Raw genomic sequence first — 23523 nt, 5'->3', positions numbered from 1 at the left:
CTCAAGGTCATCAATACCCCACCCCATTAATCCCGATTAAAGCATTGTGTGGTCCAGTAGTGAAGAAGGATGCTCTAAAACCAATTGAGGCTGACCAGTTTAGAGTGCTGAAAGGCGCTTCAGGGCCAACTTCAGAGTTAAACAAGGTATGTGGCATTAAAATCAGAAGTAATCAGCCTGGATCACGTGTGTGTGAGACGTTAAAGAGGGTGATCGAGGCGGTGGATGATTGAAGCTGGCTCCCATCCACACTTTCAAGAATAAATATAGTAAAGACAGACTGAAGTCGGGGTACTCTAGCTAATGTTCCTTCCTTCAAACTTTGCTCCTGTAATACGAATGGTTTTAACTCACTTTTAGAGGACGTAAATGTTATAGGCTTTTAAAAATCATTTGATGTGTTAATTCTGCAGGAAACATGGAATATGTGTAGTACTCCACTGATCGGCTATCAGGAATACTTGAATGCGGCATTTAGGGATGCTGCTTTTGGTCGACCAAGTGGTGGTCTCTCTATATATGTTTCTTTAAGTCTTGATGTTAAGCACTATGAGATTGACCTTCAAGTTAAATGGATGCAGTGCGTGATTGCTAGACATTCGTTAATTTTTAAAAATGTTTATTTAAGTTAGAAAAAAAGGTTTGATCGCTACAATTTATCCAGTTATGGGAAATGGTAAAAGTGCTTTATTATGAACATATGGACTCACACTTAATTATTTCTGGGGATTTTTATACTCACCTTGAAAGTTATAAAAAGCGGAATATTGAATCGGATCTTCTTACTAAATGGTCTAATTGTGAGTTTATTAAATATAATCTAAAGATTCTGTTCGATAGAGATCATAATGCAACATTTAATAAAACTGATAGTCCATCGATAATTGATTACACTATATTGTCAGATAAACTTTCTTTTCTAGTTCAAAATTATGAGGTAATTTCAAGGATTGAGAGTGACCACAATCCCCAAATTATCACCTTTAGTGTTCCCTTTGAGTATCTGCCAGAAGTGAGAATACTAAGATCTGCCCCTGTCGCTTATAATCTCAAAAGGCTAATATGGAGTGATAAAACTGAGAAAGATATTATTGAGTTTCTTTCTCTTTTAATTCCAGAAGTCTTGGTTTCCTACCACAAAGGAAATTCGATGGTTGCTCTTTGGCCCTCCCTGTGTGATTCCCTCGTGGATACATTTTCTAGGAGGGAACGCACAGGGGGCGTTATTTTGAACCCAAAGAACCCTGGCTGGTTTTCTCATCGTTTATTGTATTTGAAAAGATCTCTTAATAAGACAATAAGATCTTTGTACAGAAAAGCAAAAGGTACCTCCTACTTCTTATTGTCACTTAAAATCAGAGACCTAAAGAGGGGTTTTAAGAAAGCAATCTGGAGAGCTAAACGATCATATTACGAAGAAAGGTGGGATAAACTTCATTTTGCTTGCAAATCTAGGGATTTACGACTGTTCTGGGGCATTATTAACAATCTAGAAAATTGTAATTTTAGAAGTAATAGTGCCAATATAGATGAATCAAGTTAGATATGTTTCTTTAATAAATCAAAAACTGGCCTAGCGATCTTGAACGAAGCATGCTTAGACCGTGACGTTTCTTTGGAGCCATTAGGTGGGTGTGACTCCCCATGTGTCAGTGACTCATTAACCTTCTACGATATTGAGCCTTGGTCAGTAGACACAGTTAAAAAAGTCTTACTTAAGATTAGGTCTAATGGAGCTCCTTGCCCCAATGGTCTGCCGAATGGTATTTTTAAAGCTAAACTTACAAATTGGCCAGAGTTATTAACGTTCCTTTTTTGATGAGGTTCTCAAAACCAGTCATATCCCGGATTCATGGCGGGGAAGCATTATACAGACGATTTATAAAAGTGGCCCTCAGGACAACCTAGCAAATTATCGACTAATAACCCTCACAGATGTTGAGGCGAACATTTTTGCAAGTTGTCTGTTAGATGAGTTGGAATCCTGGGCGCTAAGAGAAGAATGGATTCCCATTTTCCAAACGGGATTTAGGAAGGGTGAATCGACTCTGACAAATTTAATTTTATTAACATTATTAGGCGAAAGAGCAAAACGTAGGAAACAAAAATTGTTCATATGATTTATCGACCTAAAAGCCGCCTATGATTCTGTTCCCAGGAGTATTCTCTGGATGAAGCTACTTAATTGGGGTATATCAAAAACTCTTCTAAGACTGATTAATTTATTGTACTCCAATACTTGGGTCCATATTAAAATTGGCGACGGCAGACACACCACCTATCGACTTGATACAAATGTCGGCTTGAAACAGGGGTGTGTGCTCACTCCTTGCCTTTTCAATTTATTTATGGCCGATCTCCCAGCCCATTTTAATGATGTAATTTCGCACTCCCCCACTGTGATGGGTAAAGAAATTAAATATTTACAGTATGCAGATGACATATTGTATTCAGTCATACTATAATAGGCTTGAAAAGACTAATAAATTCATTTAACATATACGTTACCCAAAATGGTTTAACAATTAACGCAAAAAAAACAAAAATAATGTTAATAGGGAAGGGTAAATTAGGGGTAAAGGATTTGAATATTAATGGTCTAACTATAGACTGTGTAAAATCCTACAAGTACTTGGGAATTACTTTTGATGATGGGCTGTCATTTATACAGCATTTTAATAACTTAGAAGCTAAAGGAACCTCCCTTGCCTTTGCCTTTTGAAAACTGCGAGATAAGTTATCATGTCCTAATTATGATCATTTACTTAAAGTTATGAGAGCAAAGCTTATTCCCTCCCTGGACTATGGATCGATAATTTTAAGGGTAGGGATGCAAAATTGTTAGAGGACATAGTCATAAGGACTTATAAATCAGTTTTTAAGATACCCAGACAGATCCTGCGAGCGAATTTAAGACTGGAATATGGCTTAAGGAACCAGATCTTGGTTCACCAAGCTGAATTTTTAAAAACATTATTAGTATTATCTCGAGCAGATGAGGGCACGTTAGCAAATCTGTGCTGGTGCGAGATCTTGAAAGGCCAATGTTCGAGAAGCTGGCAGGATTATCTATCTGAGTGTCTTTTCTGTTTCGAATGCCCTAATCTGGTCGATGAAGTGAGGAGCAACTTGGTATATAAAAAGATGTTGAATTCAAGTGTTGCTCTTATGTCAGAAATTATGGATAAAGATGAACTGAGAAAAAGAACCCATTTCTGGTCTATAGCAAATTCCTTTAAGAAATTGTATGCCCAACCATATTTACTTTTTCATTTAAAACCCTTGCTTGAAAAGAAATTTATGCTCTTAAGGCTCGGCATTTATCCAACTAAAGATGGAACGCCTAAGTGAGAGTATAAATGGTCATCAAACGCTTGTAGGCTTTGCGGGCTGTAATAGGAAACTTTGCTGCACATTGTTACACTATGCCCAAAAATGTGTCAGGAAAGAAAGTCAATTTTAAAACCTATCTTCAAAGAAATAGGAGTTAATACTTGTAGATCTGCATTAATATCCTGTTTAAGTGGCGTCAATGCCTATAATATACAGCAATTTGTTCAATTTATAATTTATCTTTAAAGCTGAAAAGAAATTATTTAAGGCTGATACCTTAAGTAATTAATTAACCTGCTATGGCTGCGAAGTAAGGATTTTACTGTTTTTAGGGAGTCTGTGGGCATTTTTAAGGTATTCTTAAATCATTTTTTAATCATTGCTATATTTCAATGTTGGTCGTCCATTTTTGTAGTTACAATCGATTCAATAATTTTAAAGACTTGAGTATATGTATTCCAACTCTGTACGGTTCTACGTTGTATAGATTAGTTTCAAAATTAAACAGTAACTTGTCGCCGCTAGCATGTGGCACTTTAGTTTTGTCGGTGGAAAATGTAATGCATTTTTCAGTTTGCTGCTGAAAGCACAGGTCACTTTAGTTTTGATGTTGGGATACTATTGTATCTCTGTTGCTAATAGTTATACTTATTTTAGAAATTAAGTCATATTGGCTGCTTGTACATAGCACTTTAATTTTTATTTTTTTATTTTTATCATGTGAGCTCATTGCATTTTATCTAGAAATTATAAGCTGCTATCACATGCACTTATACACTTATGCACTTTACCTCCAAAACTGGAAAATGGTTAATCAGATGTCGGGCATGTTATATTTTGGCATTGTATTCATATATGTTCAATCAGATTATGTGCTTGGTATGTATTTTTGTTTTTGTAATGATTTTAATCAATCAACAAATAAAGTATTTACATACCCTCTGGGTCTTTGGAGACAGAGCTCGTTGAGACTCTAGATGTGGGAGTTCAGCACTCCGTCAATAAAGCTATGGCCAGGGCTATTGAACCCTTGAAACGCCACCTGTGCAATTACGCCGTTCAACAGGGTTGGGTTCCTGGCACAAAATCCAGTGTTTCATCCGGAGGCAAGTCTTCCAAGAACCCTCACTCTGCGGATTTTGCAAAACTTGCACAGTCCTTGTCCTCGGACCATTCCTATGTGTCTACTAGTAAAGGCAAAGGTTCTGCCTCTCCTACCAGGGATGTTAGTGATACCGCTTCCTCCTCCTCCTCCTCTCTGATTCCGACGTTGCTCCAACTCCAGCCAAGAAGCTGCGCAAGGACGCCCCTTCTCATCCCAGTTTGCTCACTTTTGATCCCACTGCTATTGTTCACCCCAATTCATCTTCCTGGCTTCCCTCTTTCGAGGTTGCAGACTATGTTCAGTCTCATTTGCGGCAAACCTTTGACAAGGATGTCAGGGCGCATTTGCGTTCCGAATGTCCAGGCCCGGATTTGGCGGATAAGGTGGTGGATACTCCTGAAGTGGATCCTTCTATGCTTACCTATTTGTAAAAATATACCAAAGATCCTAAAAAAAGCTTTGGATCGTGCTTGGAGGTCCTGTCAGGACAAACTACTTGATCTAGCTGGTCCTTCAACCCAAATTTTGGATTTAGGTTACAAATCCAAAGCTACGGGCCAAATTATTCATCAACGCGCTATTTGTAGTTTGGGCAATGCCAATTGCGCGATGTCTAGTGAGCGTCGTCGCTCTATTTTGCTGAAGCTTGACCCAAAGTTAGCGGAGTTATCTTCTTCTGAGTCAGACCCCTTAGCGCAAGGACTTTTGTTTGGCCAGCCTTTTTTTAAAGGAACTTACTAAATTTGTCGCAACCTTCAGTGGTCTTGACAAAGCACAAGGTTCTTTAAAGCGGGCTTTCCGTCCGGTGTTTGGCAGGGCCGGACGACATCGGGGGCGGTCGTTCGGCCATGGTTACCAGCAAGGTTCCCAGAGAGGCAACAATTCTCAACGTGGAAAATTCCAAGACTCCGCATCAACTGTCAACTTCTATCCCACACGTGGATCACGCCAATTCAACAAGAAAGGACGCTATGGTGGTAACCAGGGAGGTCAACGCGACTCCGCTGCTTCAGGTGAGCTTCATTCCCTTTTCAGAGGTTCGATTGGGGGGTCGACTTCAATATTTTCTCAGGAAATGGCGAGAGATCTAGCAAGATGCGTGAATCCTGGAATCAGTGCAGGGTTACAAGATCGAATTCCTTCAGTCCCCCTCTCAAGCTCATTCCCGTCGTCCGATGGTTTTTTCTCATCAGGATCAGGTCTTCATTACCAGCAATATCGAGGCTCTGCTTCTGAAAGGAGCCATTGTGCGGACAATCCGACATCCCCAGGGCTTTGTCAGCAACGTCTTCCTGGTTCAGAAGAAGGGGGGTGGATCCAGGCTTGTTTTAAATCTAAGGGAGTTCAATGGATGGGTTGTATATTGTCACTTCAAGATGGAGGGGATCCATCTTCTTCGCGATCTTCTACAGGAGGGGGACTAGATGGTCGGCCTAGACCTGAAAGATGCTTATCTGTCTGTGCCCATTTACGGACCTCATCGTTGTTTCCTTCAATTCCAGTGGCAGGGGACTTGGTACGAGTACAAGGTCCTTCCCTTCCGCCTCTCGTCAGCACCTTGGTGCTTCACAAAACTTCTGAGGCCTGTGGTCAAATTTCTCCGCACAAGAGGCGTTCGCCTCATCATTTATCTAGACAACATTCTCATCATGGGTCAGTGTCCCCGTCTAATGTTACAGCATCTGGCTTGGACCATAGACCTACTTCAGAATTTGGGATTTCTGTCAATCCTCAGAAATCTGTGTTGAATCCCTCTCAATCGGTGGAGTTTCAGGGCTTCATGGTTGATTCCCTGTCTTGTCAACTCCTCTTGCCTCTTCAGAAAATCAGGTCTATCAAGAGAGAGTTGAGGTTGATTTTGAACAAGCAGATTGTGTCCTTGAGGTCTGTAGCCCGGGTCTTCGGGTTGTTAGCTTCTTCTATACAAGCGATATTCCCGGGTCCCCTTCATTACCGAGCTCTTCAATGGCTCAAGAAAGGCCTCCGGTATTCTGATCAGATTCCTCTCTCGGAGGAAGCGAGGTGGGAGATGCAATGGTGGCTGGACTATATGGAATTGTGGAATGGTCGAGCCCTGTTCAGCAATACGCTGGAGGTAGTCATCGAATCGGATGCCAGCCATTGGGGTTGGGGAGCCCGGTGCGGTCAGGTGTCCACGGGAGGTCATTGGTCTCCTCAGGAACTGTCTCTCCACATCAATTGCTTGGAGCTTCCAGCCGGTTCCTTTGTGATTCGGTGTCTCTCGCCCCGTCAGATAAATTGTTGCATCCTTCTCCGCATGGACAACGTGTTGGTGGTTCGTTATGTCAACAAGTTGGGCGGGACCCGATCCCGACTTCTAGCGGAGATCGCGAAAGATTTTGGAAATTTTTGCCTTCAGAACAGGTTGTTTGTGGTGTTGCAGTATCTCCAGGGGCGCAGCAACTATATTGCAGATTGTCATTTCCGACATCTTCGGGATTTCAGCGACTGGCGGCTTAACCCTCGAGTGTTCCTTTTCCTGTCCGGTCTGTGGGGTCCTCCCCAGATCGATCTATTTGCCTCCAGGCTCAACAAACAGATTCCAGTCTTCTTCAGTTGGCGTCCGGACCCGGAAGCTCTGGCAACGGATGCCTTCCTGCAGGTCTGGCCTCCGGCCCCAGCTCTTTGTTATGCTTTCCCTCCGTTCATGATGATTCCGAGGGTCCTGGATCGGACCAAGTGCTATCAGACGGAACTGACTCTGATCACTCCTCTGTGGAAGGCTCAAGCGTGGTTTCCGGTGATTCTAGAGATGTTGTGTGCGGTTCCAGTCCTGCTTCCCCAGAGGTGGAACCAGTTGATGGACCCTCTTCAGTCTCCCCATCCGTTGGTAACATCAGGTCTCCTCTCGCTAGTTGCGTGGCAAATTTCCTGGACCTCTGGCATGTCCCAGTTCTTTCGAATGACTGTGCCAGATTTATCAATGAATCTTGGTCGCCCAACACACACAAACGTTATGCTACAGCATGGAAAACTTGGTGTGATGGTGCTCTCGACAGGAAGTGGATCCCACTTCGGCAGATGTCTCCTTGGTAGTGAACTTCCTAGCGTCCTTGGCCGCCTCCAGTTTTGCTTACCGCACTGTTAACAATTTCCGGTCGGCCATTTCAGCGGGTCATGTGCCCATTGACGGCAAACGTATTGGGGAACATCCATTGTTTTGTAAACTTCTTAGAGGTATCCGTTTGAATGAACCTCCTTGCTCTCAATACTCAGAGCTTTGGGATGTCTCCCTTGTCCTGCGTCTTTTGGATTCCTTGCCGGTAAATGCATCTTTGTCTCGTTAGCAACTGTCTGCCAAGCTTGCTATGCTGCTTTGTTTAGTCTCCTGTAAGCGAGATTCGAATATTCGCGCTCTTGATTTGGCTGGTCGTCAGTTTTCTCCAGAGGGTGTTACTTTTCAAATTACAAGACGTACTAAGTGTAACACCTCTTCCGTCACTTATCCTGCTTTTCCTGACAACCCGAAATTGTGTGTGGTCCAATGTATCCGTGATTATGAGGTGAGTACTGCAGGTTTTTGTCAGGATATGACGGGTCAATTATTGATTGCTTTGCAAAAACTTTTCGCCCAGTGACCCCGGCTACATTAGGTAGATGGGTGCGTTGGCTCATGGGCGAAGCAGGTATTGATGTATCTAGGTTTGGTGCTCATTCTGCTCGTGGTGCTATGGCATCCAAGGCCTTTTCTGTGGGAGTCACTTTGACAGATATTATGAAAACTGCTGATTGGTCATCTGACTCTATATTTAAGACGTTTTATTACAAACCTATTATAACTGTTGCATCTGTTGTGGTGGATCAGCTTTAAACAAGCATAATCGGAGCCTCCGGTCCTGACATAGAATTAAAAATTTGCCAACATTCGTGACAAGAATTTTCAATTCTATTAAGGACGCAGAGGCGAGGATTATCCCACCCATGTTTCAGTACTATAATGTCTGATTTCATACGTTTATATTATGATGTGTAAATATTTGATCTTTTTCCTACCCTCCCCTTATGATGTAATTTCTTTGGGGATCTGGTATTACGGCTTTGTCTTTCAATTTCAGGTTCTGACCTCAAGTAACATTGAGTGCTGTTTACCTTGGCGGAGACTCTTTGTGCCCTCACGTTGGATGCTGTTTCTTTGAAGATGCCTTCAAGTTCTTCCTGGTTGCCTGTTGGCCGGTGATCTTTCCTTCTGATGGATGACTTTGCCTTCCCTGTGGTTCCAGTTCTTGGACTTTATTTCTTCTATTTACTATTGTTTACACTTACCTGTTATTTTTTACACAAAGAAGGAAGGATGTGGTATTCTCTGGTTTTCCCATATAGGTATATACTCTATGGTTACCATGTCATACCCTCTAAGGTTTATGGGTATTGTGGTATGTATTTTATTTCTCACTTTCTGATTGGCTGCTGAGAATTTTCAGTAAAGAAAATTGAGAAGCATAATCCTCGCCTCCGCGTCCTTAATAGAATTGAAAATTCTTGTCACAAATGTTCGCAAATTTTTAATTACTCGATATGTTGCACTATATGTTATATAAAATATTTAATTCACAATGAATTTGAATTTACATCGTTGAAACTTATTGAACGGGTTACACCTCTCTCGACTTTGTGCTGGATGTTAATTTGATACAAGTTCCTTCACATAAAAACAGCCGCCCTTATATTGGTAAAGGACTCAACTTTACCTGTGAATTCCCAATTCAGAAATCTGACGTTTTTCCTTATTTTTAAAGAAATCATCAAAAATACCACCACAAAACAGTTTTATTAGCGAAACAGACCCGATAATTCTTCCAAATAAGTAGGCTATAAATGTTTAAAAATTAGTGATGACCCCTCCGAAAGTATTATTAGTGAAATAGACCCAACAATTACTTCCAACAATTAGAGAATGATTTTATAGAAATATTTCAGACATTTCTTGAAATATATACATATATATTTAAGAAAATGCTGATTGATTCAAAAGGAAAAAGGGCGTTGAACTTCTTACTAGGGAATGTACAAATGAGCACAGAATGTGATGATGAATTGCAGTCCGTTTTGCATCTCTCAGATGTAGGAGATTAGAGAACTTCCCATTCCAAGATGGCGGCTTAACTAGCACGTTATCAATGGTCGAGCATCGAATAGATTGCTAATAAAGGCAGAATTCTGAATTGGGGATTTGCTGCTAAAGTTGAGTCCTTTACCGATATAAGGACGGCTGTCTTTATGTGAAGGAACTTGTATCAAATTAATATCCAGCACGAAGTCGAGAGTGTTGTAACCCGGAAAAAAAGTTTCAACTATGTAAATTCTAGTTCATTTTAAAGCAATATTTTATATTACATATAGTGCAACATATTGGGTAATCTGGTCACTTGCATTACGTTTTGGTGGGAGTGGAGTAGTTTCACTTTCAAAAAGATGGCATCTGTTTTGCGCGGTGGGACTAGGATATTGAGCAGTCTCATTTCCCTCTCTAAACGCTGCAAGTTTTGGCGCGGCAACAGAATATAAAAATATTGGAATTAACCCGCTTAAGCATAGTTACGGACAAACGGCCGAACGCAGAGATTTTTCAATCCTGGTAATGGTCTGGGTACTGTTGTGTCGGGCCTCAGGCCCACATGATGGCATAGACGGACACAGACAGCAGGGGTTGTGGTACAGTAAACTGGCCTTGAGCATGTGCACCCGGGACCTTTTATTAGCGGGGTCACGTCACTCGTGACACCCGTGATGGATTGGTGTGCAGTGTGTCCAGCCCTCAAGGGAGTGGCTGGAAGTCTAGCTTCCTGCGGAACACTAGAACTTGTCCCGCAGGACATTACATTCCCCCCCAACTTTATTGAGGAACAAACAAAGTGTTAGTCCAACCTGTGGGGATAAAACAAACAGTTAACAAGATACCACATGGTCCATCAGTCTCGCGAGTCAGGTGGCGGGATGACATTAGACGTGGGCTGGTGACTTTGCTTGCAGCAGAACCTTCTCGGCCGGCACTCATAGTTTAACCTGAGGGGTTCAGGACATGACCGCTGGCTCGGAAACGTACGTTGCATAAAGTCAGCTCGCTGATGACATATCTTGCTGTCTTGCATGGATTCCACTTTGCTGAAGTCGATGATGGTCTGTAGTGAGCTCTAAACAGTTCCTTTTAGTGGGTTGCGCCGTGAACATGGATGGAGTCCCAAGTGAGAATTCACAGAGGTGTTGCTGGACCGACTGTCCCTGTTGAACTGCTTGACTTTGACCAGTAACCTGTCATTGGGGCAATGTCTCTTCTCTCTCTCGCGCCTGGGGAGGCCTGTTGTGGGGGTTGCTGAGGGACTGTAGGAGGGCTGCACTGGGGGCCACTTGTGTGCCGTCTGGGGGCAGCTGCAGGACTGCTGAGGAGCCGTTACTTAGTCGCACGTACAACCCTCACGGGTGGATGAGTCTTGGCCAAGACTTGCACTCGCTGCTGCGGTTCCGGTGTAGACCAGGTTCACAGGTGCCCTCTGGTTTCTTTTGTCAGTTGGTGTGGTGACGGTGCAAGTCTCCAGTCCGCCGATCTGCTGGGAGTGGTGTTGTTTGACGCAGGTGCTGATGGCTGGTGTGATGGTGGTTGCCAGACCTGTGGTGACTCGGGATGACAGGTGGTGGTGACTTGCTGGGAGTGTTGGATGTCCGGAGGGACTTGGCTGCCATGTGCCTCCACCTTGCTGAACTGGAGTGTCTGTGGCAGCTTGACACGTAGAGTGTGGGGATCCTCTCTTGCCTGGCTTGGGGCCACTGCCGACTCCATCTTGAGGCGGTGTGAGGACGGGCACTCTGTGCTGATCTTCACCCGTAACATCTATGGACAGGAGCAGGGATGCCATTTGACTTAGAATGCCGACGCTCGGGATGGACGGCTGCCTGGGGAAGCGTTAGGATGAGACGCGGTTGGCGCTTGCTGCGGCTTACGTTCGGTTCACCCATGAGGCTGTATCCAGGGACGTTGGTCCGCCTTGGTGGCTGTCTGGTGTATCAGGGTGTGCTCTTGGCTGGCTGTGAGTCCCTGGTCTTTTCCCTTTGTTGGTTTGTTCTACCCACCTGTGCTCATCCGGTTTTCAGGGTGACAGGGCTGTCACTCTTCTTTTCTTTGCGGGTGTTGCGCTTGGACCTCGAGGCGGCGCTGTCATGGCACCGGCTTCTGCCTTTGCTCCGGCGTGCTTGTCTGGACTGGTCACTTTGTGACATGCTCCTTGCCTGCTGGGCGACGTGACATCAGGTCTTGTGTCGCTGTTTGTTGGAGCGCATGGTGCTGTGGCGGCCTGCCATGTGGAGTGTGCGACTCCTCTCTTGCCAATCTTGGGTCGCGGCCGAATCCGTCATAAGGCAGTGTGAGGGAGGACACTGTGTGAGGTCTTCGGCCTACTGCGGGGCTTCGCTGGGGTGGTGGAGATGAGGGTGCTCTCCTACCTGCGTTCGGCAGTGCTTCTTTGAGGAGATGTCTCCTGGGTGCTATCTGTACAGTCAGGTTCACTGGTGCGGCTTTCTGCGCGCTTCTGGCTTGGCATGCTTGGTACTGTTTTTGGGCGCTTCCTCCGGCACGTCGTGTGTCTGTGTATCCAGAGGAGCAAGTGGTGTGATCTCTTCACCGGGGGTGGCGTTGGGCAGCCACGTGTTGTGCATTCTTGGCACCAGTCTTTCTTGCGCTGTTGCTAGGGGTAGTTCCCTTGAGATGTTGCTGTCTTGGCTGGTTGTCCACTCTTGCTAGTGGGGGTTGTCTTTAGTGTTACGGATTGTGTTGGTACAGCACTAGGCTGGGCTGGAGAAGCTCTGGGCTTTGTGGGGCCCTTGCGGATGTGCAACTGTTTTTATCCTGCGACAGCCTAGTCAACCCATTGGGGCCTCTGGTGCATTCATCAACCGCCCTGGCTGTGTCAGTTTTGCTACTAGTGCATGTAGCATTAGTGTTGTGACCACAGTGGTGCTGCTGCCGCAGGGAGTCGCCGTCTGGCTCGAATGGCCAGTCTGTGTCCTCAGGCGTCTTGGGCTTTGACTTCTTGAGATCTTTGTGTATGCATGGAAGCATTTGCACGGCCGCTGGCGACTTCTCCGGTGTCGCTGTGGCTCCTGTGGCTGATCAGGGCATTCCACTGACCCTTGGTAGGTTCCCTCTTGCTGCGAGCGTTGTGCACGCTGTGTGGACGTGCTATGTCGTGCACCACCCCTAGGGGCACTGCGGCTTCTTTTGCATGAGGCAGCAGGTTTGCTGGAGCTTGGAAAAACACTTGGGTGGTGATGCAGGTGAAAGGTAATTTGTGGTGCTAGCAGGCCATGATTTTCAATTGCTGGCTTTTGGGTTTTTTCTTGAGTCATGGTTGCCTCCGACAACTTTCCCAGGTAAGTGGTGCCACTGGGTAACTTTAAAAAGTACGGTAGTCTGTCTCGCACTGCAGGTAGTTTCATTGTAGTGGGCTTGGGTGGTTTGGCTGCAGTACCACCAGTGGCCACTAGATGACAGTGCATTTCTTTTGCAGGTCCCGGCATAGTTTCCTGGAACTGTGGCCGTGCAGTTGTGCCAAGCAAAATGGAGAGGCTATCCTCGCTGCTTTGGGTGTTCTGTGGAGGTAAGTGGGGGCACCGCAAGCTGTTGCTTGACTATGCTGGGTGGCAGGGTGGCTTGTCTGTCATCTGCTGTTCTCCCGGTCGATGCCTCTGGGTGCTCCCTGCTTCAGTCTGGACCACGCCAGCCTATGGGCCACAGCAACTTTGCTGGGGGTGCGGTGCAAACAATAGTGTGTAGATGCCACGGTCGGGCAGGGCAGGTGCAGGTTCCCAAAGCGTTGCTGCGATTCCTTTTTCGTGTTTGCTGTGCAGGCCCTAATTCTTGTATGCAGTGTGGCTGAGTGACCGCTAAGTGGCGCTGCTGGCATTTTCAGTGAGGGTCACAAGCTGCGGGCTGCATGGCTGTAGGTGTCCGTGTGGGACGTTCTCCCGGTGGCTTATGTGCCGCTTGGTGACACTGTAGTGGTCGTGGCAGCTTCCTCACTTACTGCATGAAGGCTGTTGATGCCAGTGCTCAGTGGGGCATGCACATTCTGGTACAATGGAACAGCGCTGCAACTATCCTTCTTTAAAGGCTGCACTGAGGCTGCGGAGACACGTTGGCAACTGAAGACGGCGCAGTTGCGGCCTCCAGGCACCTGAAGTCCATGCAGGCTCCCTCTTGCTGCTTGTGGGGTGCTGCACTGCCAGTCAACTAGTGCTAACGCAGACGGCGGAGTGCCACCCATCAGGCTGCGCTGACTCTCTCTTGCACCTCACGGTTCACCACCTCACATCAGGTGGGTGCGGCCTTCGGATGTTAGCGGGCAGTGGCGGGTATTGTTCATCTGCACTGCGGGACATGTAGGCGCACTTCAGGGGCCTCCGATCTCCTGCTTGGGCCCAGTTAGGCCACCTCATCTGGGTCAGGCATGCCGCTTCCCCTCACAGGCGACCAGCTGCGTCAGCAGTCAACTCTTGAGGCACTAGTCAGTCCCACCTCACTAGCACACCGCTCCTGGGCACATGGCAGAGGCCCTTGGCTGGTGCTTCTGCTGGTAGGGAAGTCACTGCGGGTACTTGATATGTCTCTGGGAGTATCCTATCTGCAGACCGCTTGCAGCTCAGGAGGCGAGGTCATTGCAGGAGCTCCACTGGGACAGGGGGTGTTCGCTGGGGTTTTTATGTGCCTTACTGGGAGATTGTTTCTCTTCTTGCCTGACCGAGTGGCAGCAAGCAACAGCACTGCACCAGGTTGGGGGCCTGTCCTACCTGGGGGTTGCAGTTTGAGCTCTACAGACGGCAGGCTTTTCAAGACGAACCACTGCCATTCACTCTTCCCTCCGGCACAACTGCTGTTACCCCATTTGTTGAGGCGATGTGCTCACATCGACCGGCGTGCAGCAGCCGGTTGCGGAGCTCTATCACCTTTTTCACAGCTGAGAAAGGCAGGTGGCACGGCATGGGGTCAGAACCCCCTTGTCGCCAATGTTGTGTCAGGCCTCAGGCCTACATGATGCAAAGACAGACACAGACACCAGGGGTTGGGGTGCCGCTCATTGTGTGCTGCTTTGCTGACCCTGATCCCTGTTGGGTAGAGGACGTCGTGGGATTTTCGTTCATCGTGTAGCTGCCTAGTGCGGGTTGCGGAAAGGGGAGAGTTATCAGACTGCTTCAGATGCCGAGGGACTGCGAGGTCCAGCAGGCTCTCTGCTACACAGCTGCTGCCTCTTCCCTCGGAGTTCCCGCCCCCCGCCTGTAGTGATATAATATCGCTCTCATTCCCGCGACGCGGGACGCGCGCGGGACATAGCCCGGGCTAAGGGCGGGCCGTTGTGTGGCCGTTGTGTGGCCGTTGTGTGGCTGTTGGAGGCTGGGCTGGGGCCCTTCTCTTTTATCCCTCCCCTCTTTTATGCTGCTGCACGTCTTGCTGCGGTAAGATAGCCGCCTACTCAAAGCATTTATCTGTTTTCCCCATTGATTTCTACATTGCCGCCCCCGCCGCTGGACTTTCACTTGGATGTGGCATTTGCGATTGTTTTTTTTTTTTGCTCTAGCTAGCTAATATTTACATTTTCCAGTCCCGTGTTGCGGTGATGTCAACTGGGGACCTATATTGCCATTAGTGCATAAAATTTCCTGTGGGTCCCAGGCTTGTGTAAAGTTTAGTCTTCTAGGTCACCATCAAGGCACTACTCACTTTGGCTTTCGGAGGGTTTCTCCCTATAGCTACCGCCATGGACCCACCCACGTTGAGCATCGTTGGGGGAAACAACAGTAAAGGCACCTTAGATAACTATTTTTAAAAAACCACCTCTGAGATAGATAGGGAAAATGCACTGGCCGAACGAAGGGTAGAGCGACGTCGCTCTATTAAAGGTATTAAAGCCAGACTCTCCTCATCCATAGCACCCCAGACCCTAACCCCTGGTATAGGTGTGGTCCCAGTAAGTGAGGATCCTTTAGCCACTCAGGGTATTCCTGTACTTCTACGAGATACTTTCCTTTCACCCCATACAATAGCTGATTCAAACAGCACAGCTATTAACATCACATTAACTCCTTGCAGCACCAGTGCAGGGCCAGAAGCCTCATCTGTTACCCCACGAGCTGTGAAAATGACTGCTAGAAATAAACCCAGGAAATTGGAGGTGCCCAAAGTATATGGCCCGCCCCCAAACAAAAGACGGAGGAGGGGTGGTGCATATCAAAAAGGTAGGGTTAGCCACTCTGACTTTGGCAAGGGCAAAGGGGCTAATCCAGCTTCTGCTCCCAAACCAAAGGACACTTTAACACCTGAAGAAATTCAAATGGCCCCTCAAGAAACATCATCACCACCTATGACAACTGCTTCGACAACTGGCTCAGAATCTCTAAGTGGCAGTTCGTTGGATTCACAGTCGCCTGTCCCCATTCTTGATACCTTTGAGCACCTACTTAGGACATACACACTTCCAATTCTAGAAAGATTAATGGGGATAGAGAAACGGTTGGGGCAATTGGAAATGGCTATTTCCAACAAAGTGGGCCAACAGAAAGATCCTGTTAAACTAATTCCAACTCCTGCCGTTGCAGTTACATCTTCCACCCCCATATCTCACAAGGACTCAAATGTACCCAGTAAAATAGCGAGCCGAAATCCACAAGGGGTAAAATCTTCCAAACCTGCTCCCCGACCTGCTACGCATGCTTCTGGCCCTATCCCGAAGGGGAGAAATAGTCCTGCTGCAAGAAGCATGCGGGAGGTAAGAGGGAGGATGTCCCCTAACAGAGCTGAACACCGTAGGGGCCGCCAGGTCGAACTATCCCCAGAAACGGTTCCCTACGTGGTGGTGCTCACAGGTGTCCCTACACTTGAGGCTGACAAGAGAGAAGGCCCCCTCCAGCTCAAAAATAAAACTATGCATTGGCTTACCCAGAATAGACCGCTCCCTGGTAACATCAACGGGGAGATTGTGCATGTACGCCGACTCCCCTGGTTGGGGAGCAGAGAAAAAGACATTAAGGGTGATCTCATAGTGGTAAATTTTAGAGATCCTGGAGCGGTCAGGTACATCCTTAATTGGATACCAGGGAACGTAGGTAAAACAATCGTTCCCTGTGATCTTACATACTTTTATCCTAGAGCCCTAGTGGCTCCCATGTCAAGTCCTTGGCCACCCCCTGCCCTATTGAGTAACCCATACACCAAATTTAATAATCAGTATTTGCCGTCGATGCCCAATCCTATGGCCCCAAAGAACGTATTTGGGTGGGACACTGTTCCTTATAGGGGTCATGGCAGTAATTTCGGGAGGGAGGATCACACGTTAGAAACAAGGGGGATGGAACACCTGCTCCCCTTTACTCCTTTGGAAGTTAATAATAGATTCAAAGCCTTTTCAGGCCTCGAAGATTGCGAATGACGGTTGGGTACCTCCATTAACTCATCGCTACCCCCGAGGATTAATAGCAATAAAGTGAACTCAAGCCACTGTAAACAGATTCGGTCAACCACTAGTGAATCTGTAGGGCGGGGGACCGTGGGAGGTAATGCTGTCAGTACCACTTGGGAAAATGAAATGTCCCATCTGGGCAATCTAACCCTCTACAGTGTGCGGGCCCAAGAAAATATCTTACCTGATAGTGCACATGTCCACGCACTGATACCCACTGACCAGCCTGACCCGATTTCAGCATCTTTAGTCTCACCCAACCAGGAAACAACACAAATACAAGGGTCCCCCGTTTTGCAAGTGGTCATTGAACATGCTAAAACTGTGGCGCCGGGGTTCAAATCTAAATCTCTACCCGAAATTTTGAAGGTTCTGTCCTGGAATGTCGCGGGCATTGCCAACAAAATACATACTGATGACTGGGACTTCCTAGTAGTTAATAGTGATGTTTGTCTATTTCAAGAGACTTGGGCCAGGGAACCCCTGTCTAGAATGGGTTATGCAATCTTTGAAATCAAGGCTAGCTGGAGTGGCAAGGGGAGGCCCTCGGGTGGCTAGGCGGTCTGGGTAGCCAGCCACATTGGATGCACTGCGGAGAATGTAGTTACGTTCTCCCAGGACATACAGTGTGTTCTACTCAAGTGGCCCAATGCCTCTAAGATAGCAATTATAAATGTGTACTCTCGTCCAGTTGGTCCAACTATGGAGTCACCCACACTTGATGATCTTTCATCCTTTTTGGGCCAGCTACCCAAAGATTGTAAGATAGTGATGGGTGGAGACTTTAATTGTCATTTTGAACCACTGGAAGGGTTGAGGGAAGGCGCACTCACTGCAGAAGATGACTTTTGGGGTGTTCCGGCGTGTCAATCTCCCCACCCCAAATCTTGGTCTCCTCTTGCGGTGCAAATTATGTCTCTGACACTTAATTTTGCGCTAAGGGCTTGCAATGGTCGAACAATTTTAGACACCCCCTCACAATGTACCTTCAATAGGAAGGATCAGGAATCGCGGCTGGACTACATTTTTGTAGAAATCAGCTTGTGGTCCAAGGTCCAGGATTTTAGAGTAGTCGCACGAACGGACAGCGACCATAATGCACTTCTACTAGACATGGTGTATTCTGCAGTCGCAGCTGAACCACAGCCCGCCGAGTCCAGTGAGGACCCAGGTAACCTGGTTCTCACCTCCAATAGGCGCAGGGTAAAATGGGAGAAACTGGCAAATTCACAAGAAAGTATCAGGAAAATGTGTGAGCTAGCACTCCCCAAGCTAAAGGACTTGGATAATCTAACTAACCAACCTCGACTTCAAGACTTTAACAAGAGACTAGCCCAAATCCATGAAGAGTTAGTGGGTGCTCAGGGTGAGGTCCTCTACCCGGAGGTAGTGCAGCGTAAGCAAAAGACCTGAACCTCTACCTGGTACAACTCTGCCTGCAAAAAGGCCAAGACTGAGTTAATAACAGCAATAAAAGCAGGTACAGATAGGGGCAAGGTTGCCGAACTCAGGCGGGAATATAAGGATATAATGGCACGGGCAAGGTCAGAATGGGACTGGAACAGATGGCAGGACCTCTCTCTCACCCTAGAAACGAGGGACTCCAGGAGATTCTGGTCCTTGGTAAACATTGGCACAGGTGAACCAAATACTGCAGTGGAACCCAACATTGCAGCTTCTGTGTGGGAAGCCCACTTTGGCAAACTCTATGAAGATACCTTTGAAGTCACCAATGATGTGGCTGCTGCCGTCTTATCCCAATCTGGCGACGGATTGGAATTTAGTCTTGGGGAGGTGGACAGCTCAATAGAGAGACTGGCGATGGGTAAAGCACCGGGACTCGACAGATTGCCTGGCGACCTCTTTATGTTCCATCCTGAGATCTGGGCCCCGTACCTCCATATTCTCTTCAATTCCATCGCAGGAGGCATGGAGATCCCCTGTACTTGGCTGGGGGCGGAGATAGTACCCATCTTCAAGAAGAGCTGTCCTCTTCTCCCAGCCAACTACAGGCCGATCAGCCTTATAGATGTGCCCCAAAAACTCTTTTCCCGCCTCTTACTGGACCCTCTCTGGGACTGGATGGAGGACAAAGAAATTCTAAGCCCCCTCCAGGCTGGCTTCAGGAAAAACACGTCCACCATGGACCAGATCTTCCTCCTCGTACTCCTCTATTGAAAAACTGTGAGGATCGAGGGGGGGAGGTTGTATATGGTGTTCGTGGACCTGAGGTCAGCATTCGACCTGGTCCCCCGAAAGAAACTCTGGGAGGTTTTAAATGAGATGGGGGTCCCTATACACCTTCTACAGGCCATAATCCGGCTCCATGATGGTAATTTTGCTCAGGTCAGGTGTGGGAGGGGCGGAGCATTGTCAAAAAGGTTCCCAGTCCTTAGGGGGGTAAGGCAGGGTTGCGTCTTGGCGCCAACCCTGTTTTGCCTTTATGTTAATAATGTTATATCCCATCTTGGTAATGTAAGGGATAATGATGCTCCAATTTTGGCAGGCAGGAGGGTGCCAGCCATCATGTTTGCTGACAATACCCTCCTGCTCTCCAAATCCCCTATGGGGATACAGCGGATCCTGGATGGATTTGGTCTTTTCTGTAGACAATATGGTCTAGAGATCAATACAGGGAAGACCAAATTCATGATATTCAACCCCTCACCCAGGACAAGACCAAATCCTTCACTGAGCTCTGTAAGACTGGAGAGGGTAAAAACATTCCAGTATTTGGGGGTAACCCTGCATGAGAATCTATCCTGGGAACCACAAATAGCAAGATCTCGATTAAAGCTGTCCCAACTGTCTGGGGCAATTTTGAAGGTTACGAATGCTTCTACTTTTAAACCAATAACCCCGGCGGTTGAAATGTATAAAGGGACAGCGTTGGCGAGTGTAAAAAATAACTTCTTGAGACGCCTCCTGGCACTCCCCCGGGGCACGCCCCTGCTTCCTTTAAGATTAGATTCGGGTCTTCCCCCCATAGGTGAGGATCTGGAATCAAAGCCACTAAGATTCTGACACAGGCTCTGGACCACCACTGAGCTCGTACACTATAGGCAAGATCTTACCCACGTAATGAACCTGAACCAATGTGACAGAATTCCGTGGTTGGCTTTTGTAAAGAAAGAACTGTACCGGCTGAGTCTCCATGAGCTTTGGGAGGCCCCTGAGATAGGCTGCCAAAAAGTTTCCCGAAAAAGACTTGTGGAGATTCACAAGGAGAGAAGTCTTGCTTCCCTTGTGCTTGCACCCCACAATGGGAATTTAACTGAACGATTCCTGGACTCCAAGAATTCTTACCACTTTGAAAGTTTTATGGATATCATCTTCCCGATATTGGCAAGAAAACTATTCATCCAATGGAGGCTTGGTACATTGGCCATTAAATCCTTCACATGTAAATGGGCAAAGGGGGAAGACAAAACACGCCCTGGCTGTAGCAACTATGATGAGGAGGAAATTCATGTCTTGTCCTTTTGCCCAGCCTACAATAGACCAAGGAAACACTGGCTAGTGCCTCTATGCAGGAACTTGGGCGTAAGGAGCTTTGTGATCTCACACAGAATACTGAAAACAAATACTTCCCCTCATATAGTATTTGCAGTTGCTACATTTTTAATGGCCATGTGGCACATGAGGAGAAAATTATTAAAAGCCTGACTACCAAAGGATGGAACTTTTCCATAACTGTATTGCCAATGTATCTTTTGATTACCAACAGGGAATTGTTGTTTTTTTTAGTTTTTTTTTATTCTTTTATCTTCTTTTATCTACTCTTTCAAAGAATGTTTTAACACAATGTTTTAAGATAATATGTATGTTTTGCAATGTATGTCTTTATATGTATCTTTTATGGCCTAAATGGCCAAAATAAAGAATTTTTGGATTGGATTGGATTGTATTGGTACAGTAAACTGACCTTGAGCACGTGCACCCGGGCCCTTTTATTAGCGGGGTCACGTCACTTGTGACATTCGTGATGGATGGGAGTGGGGGTGCAGTGTGTTCAGCCCTCAAGGGAGTGGCTGGAAGTCAAGCTTCCTGCGGAACACTAGAACTTGTCCCGCAGGACATTACAGGTACAGACTTTTTAACATTAGGGTGAAGCCATGTTCCTAAATAACAATGCACTACATATAAGGGGTAACATGCTTTCTTTGAAAAAATAGTTTTTTAGAAATGACAATGACACGTGCAAAAAAAACCTGGGGGGTAGTTTATAATTATGCACATACGAGAATTAAGTAGATGTGATGGGCATAAACACAGCTGTTTATTTTCCTCGATTTGTAGGGTGCCTGTGTGTTCACCGCAAACACGGTTGAGACGAAGGGAGGCAAATTCAGTTGAGTGCTCCCTCGACTAAATTGTTCACTTCTGAACCCGTATTACCATTAAAAGGTAAAATCTGTTACTAAGAATACGGGGAATTATAATCAGATAAGAAACTGATGTAGATATCAACAATGTTTTAATATACAAGTATAACAATATTAATTTACAAATTGGTTCCAGAAGAAATTTTGCGTAAAGGAGAAGTTTTGAATTGGGCTTGTGTTCGCTGATAATTGTGCTGGGATCACCCACAAAAGCAAAGAATTGGGTAGGTCATAATATCCTGTGTTTTGAGCCTTGAGCTTTATCGGAAGTTTGAGACACAAACAATATTTTTTTTCTGTGTCTATTAGAAACAGGAGCTATCCTGAGTGAAGCCTTCATGAAGATCGATAGTTGGGACTTCCCCATACTAGTCCCGCACGCCCAGATCATGGTGGGTTGCGATAGTCATGAATGTTAATGCTATTTTGAGGGGTTGTATGATGAAACAACTACTGCTCAAATTCAGAAAGCCTTAACCACGAAGGCTAAATCACGAACACAGCCAAACCACTACATTCTTTTCAACGACTACCTTAACCACGAAAATAATCTTTTGCTACTTTACCCAAATATACATCTATGTATTTTTTTGAACGCATGTTTTGAACCCTTGAAAAAAAGTAATTAATTTAAACATGTCTTTTATCTTATACTATTTTAAGTGAAGAAATAACATGGGTGGTGAAGGTAACCTACGGAATTTTTCAAAGATCCTGAATATAGAAAAACACACACTTTTCATTCTCCAGCAATGTTAAAAACAAACAAATTAAATAAATGTCATGTATAGCTGTCACCCTACTGGTCTCAGAGTCCTTTTAGAACAGTAATTCTTCAGATGAAATCTGGCGCCCAGAGCGTCTTCTCTTAAATAGTTTGTACCTTACTCGTGCCCTTCCTAAATCTTTGTTTGCAGTGCCATTATTGGCCAGTTTTGAGGAGGTCGTTGTCGTGTAGGTCGTGGTTTAGGAAGTTGTGCTTCATTAAGAGGTCGTTGTTTAAGAATCGTTGTTTACAACACTCGTTAAAGTTTCGTTATTAGGGCTGTTTCCCATATTGAGGTGCGTTATTATTAGCCCCTGTGGTGATATTTAAGTATGAATATAGACTGGACAATAATAGCCCTGGTGTGGAGGTCATTCCCCTATATGAAAGTGAATATCAATCAATCAATCAATCACCAAAATTTGTAAAGCGTGCTACTCACCCGTGAGGGTCTCAAGGCGCTGAGGGGGGGGGAGGCGGTTGCCACTGCTCGAACAGCCAGGTCTTGAGTTGTTTCCTGAAGGAGAGATGGTCCTGGGTCAGCCGTAGGTGAGTGGGGAGGGAGATCCATGTCTTGGCTGCCAGGTAGGAGAAGGATCTTCCTCCGACTGTGGATTTCCGAAATCGTGGGACGGAGGCGAGGGCGAGGCTGGCGGATCGGAGCTGGCGGGTGGGTGTGTAGAATGTGAGGCGGCTGTTGAGGTACTTCGGGCCCATGTCATGGAGAGCCTTGTGTGCGTGGGTGAGGAGTCTGAACGTGATCCTCTTGTTGACGGGGAGCCAGTGAAGGTCTTTCAGGTGGGCAGAGATGTGGCTGCGGCGAGGGATGTCCAGGATGAGGCGTTCTGAATGCGCTGGAGTCTTTTCTGGAGTTTGGCTGTGGTTCCAGCAAAGAGGGTGTTTCCGTAGTCCAGACGGCTGGTGACGAGGGCCTGGGTGACCGTTTTCCTAGTTCCGGTGGGGATCCATCGGAAGATCTTTCGGAGCATGCGCAGGGTGTTGAAACAGGATGATGAGACGGCGTTCACTTGCTTGGTCATCATGAGGGAGGAGTACAGGATGATGCCCAGGTTGCGTGCGTGGTCCGTAGGTTTGGGTGTGCTGCCCAGGGCAGGGGGCCACCAGGAGTCGTCCCAGGCGGAGGGAGATGGTCCGAGGGTGAGGACTTCCGTCTTGTCTGAGTTCAGTTTCAGACGGCTGATCTTCATCCATTCTGCGACGTCTCTCATTCTTCCTGGAGGTTAGCTTTGGCGGTGGCGGGGTCGTTGGTGAGAGAGAGGGTCAGCTGGGTGATGTCGGCGTAGGAGATGATGTTGAGGTTGTGTTGGCGGGCGATGGCTGCGAGAGGGCTCATGTAGATGTTGAAGAGGGTGGGGCTGAGTGAGGATCCTTGCGGAACGCCGCAGATGACTTCGGTGGCCGCGGATTGGAACGGAGGGAGGCGGACTCTCGGGGTTCTTCCGGCGAGGGACG

Source organism: Lissotriton vulgaris, chromosome 8 (genome assembly GCF_964263255.1).
Source record: "Lissotriton vulgaris chromosome 8, aLisVul1.2, whole genome shotgun sequence".
Lineage (NCBI taxonomy): Eukaryota > Metazoa > Chordata > Amphibia > Caudata > Salamandridae > Lissotriton > Lissotriton vulgaris.
Note: the sequence above shows the minus strand (reverse complement) of the source record.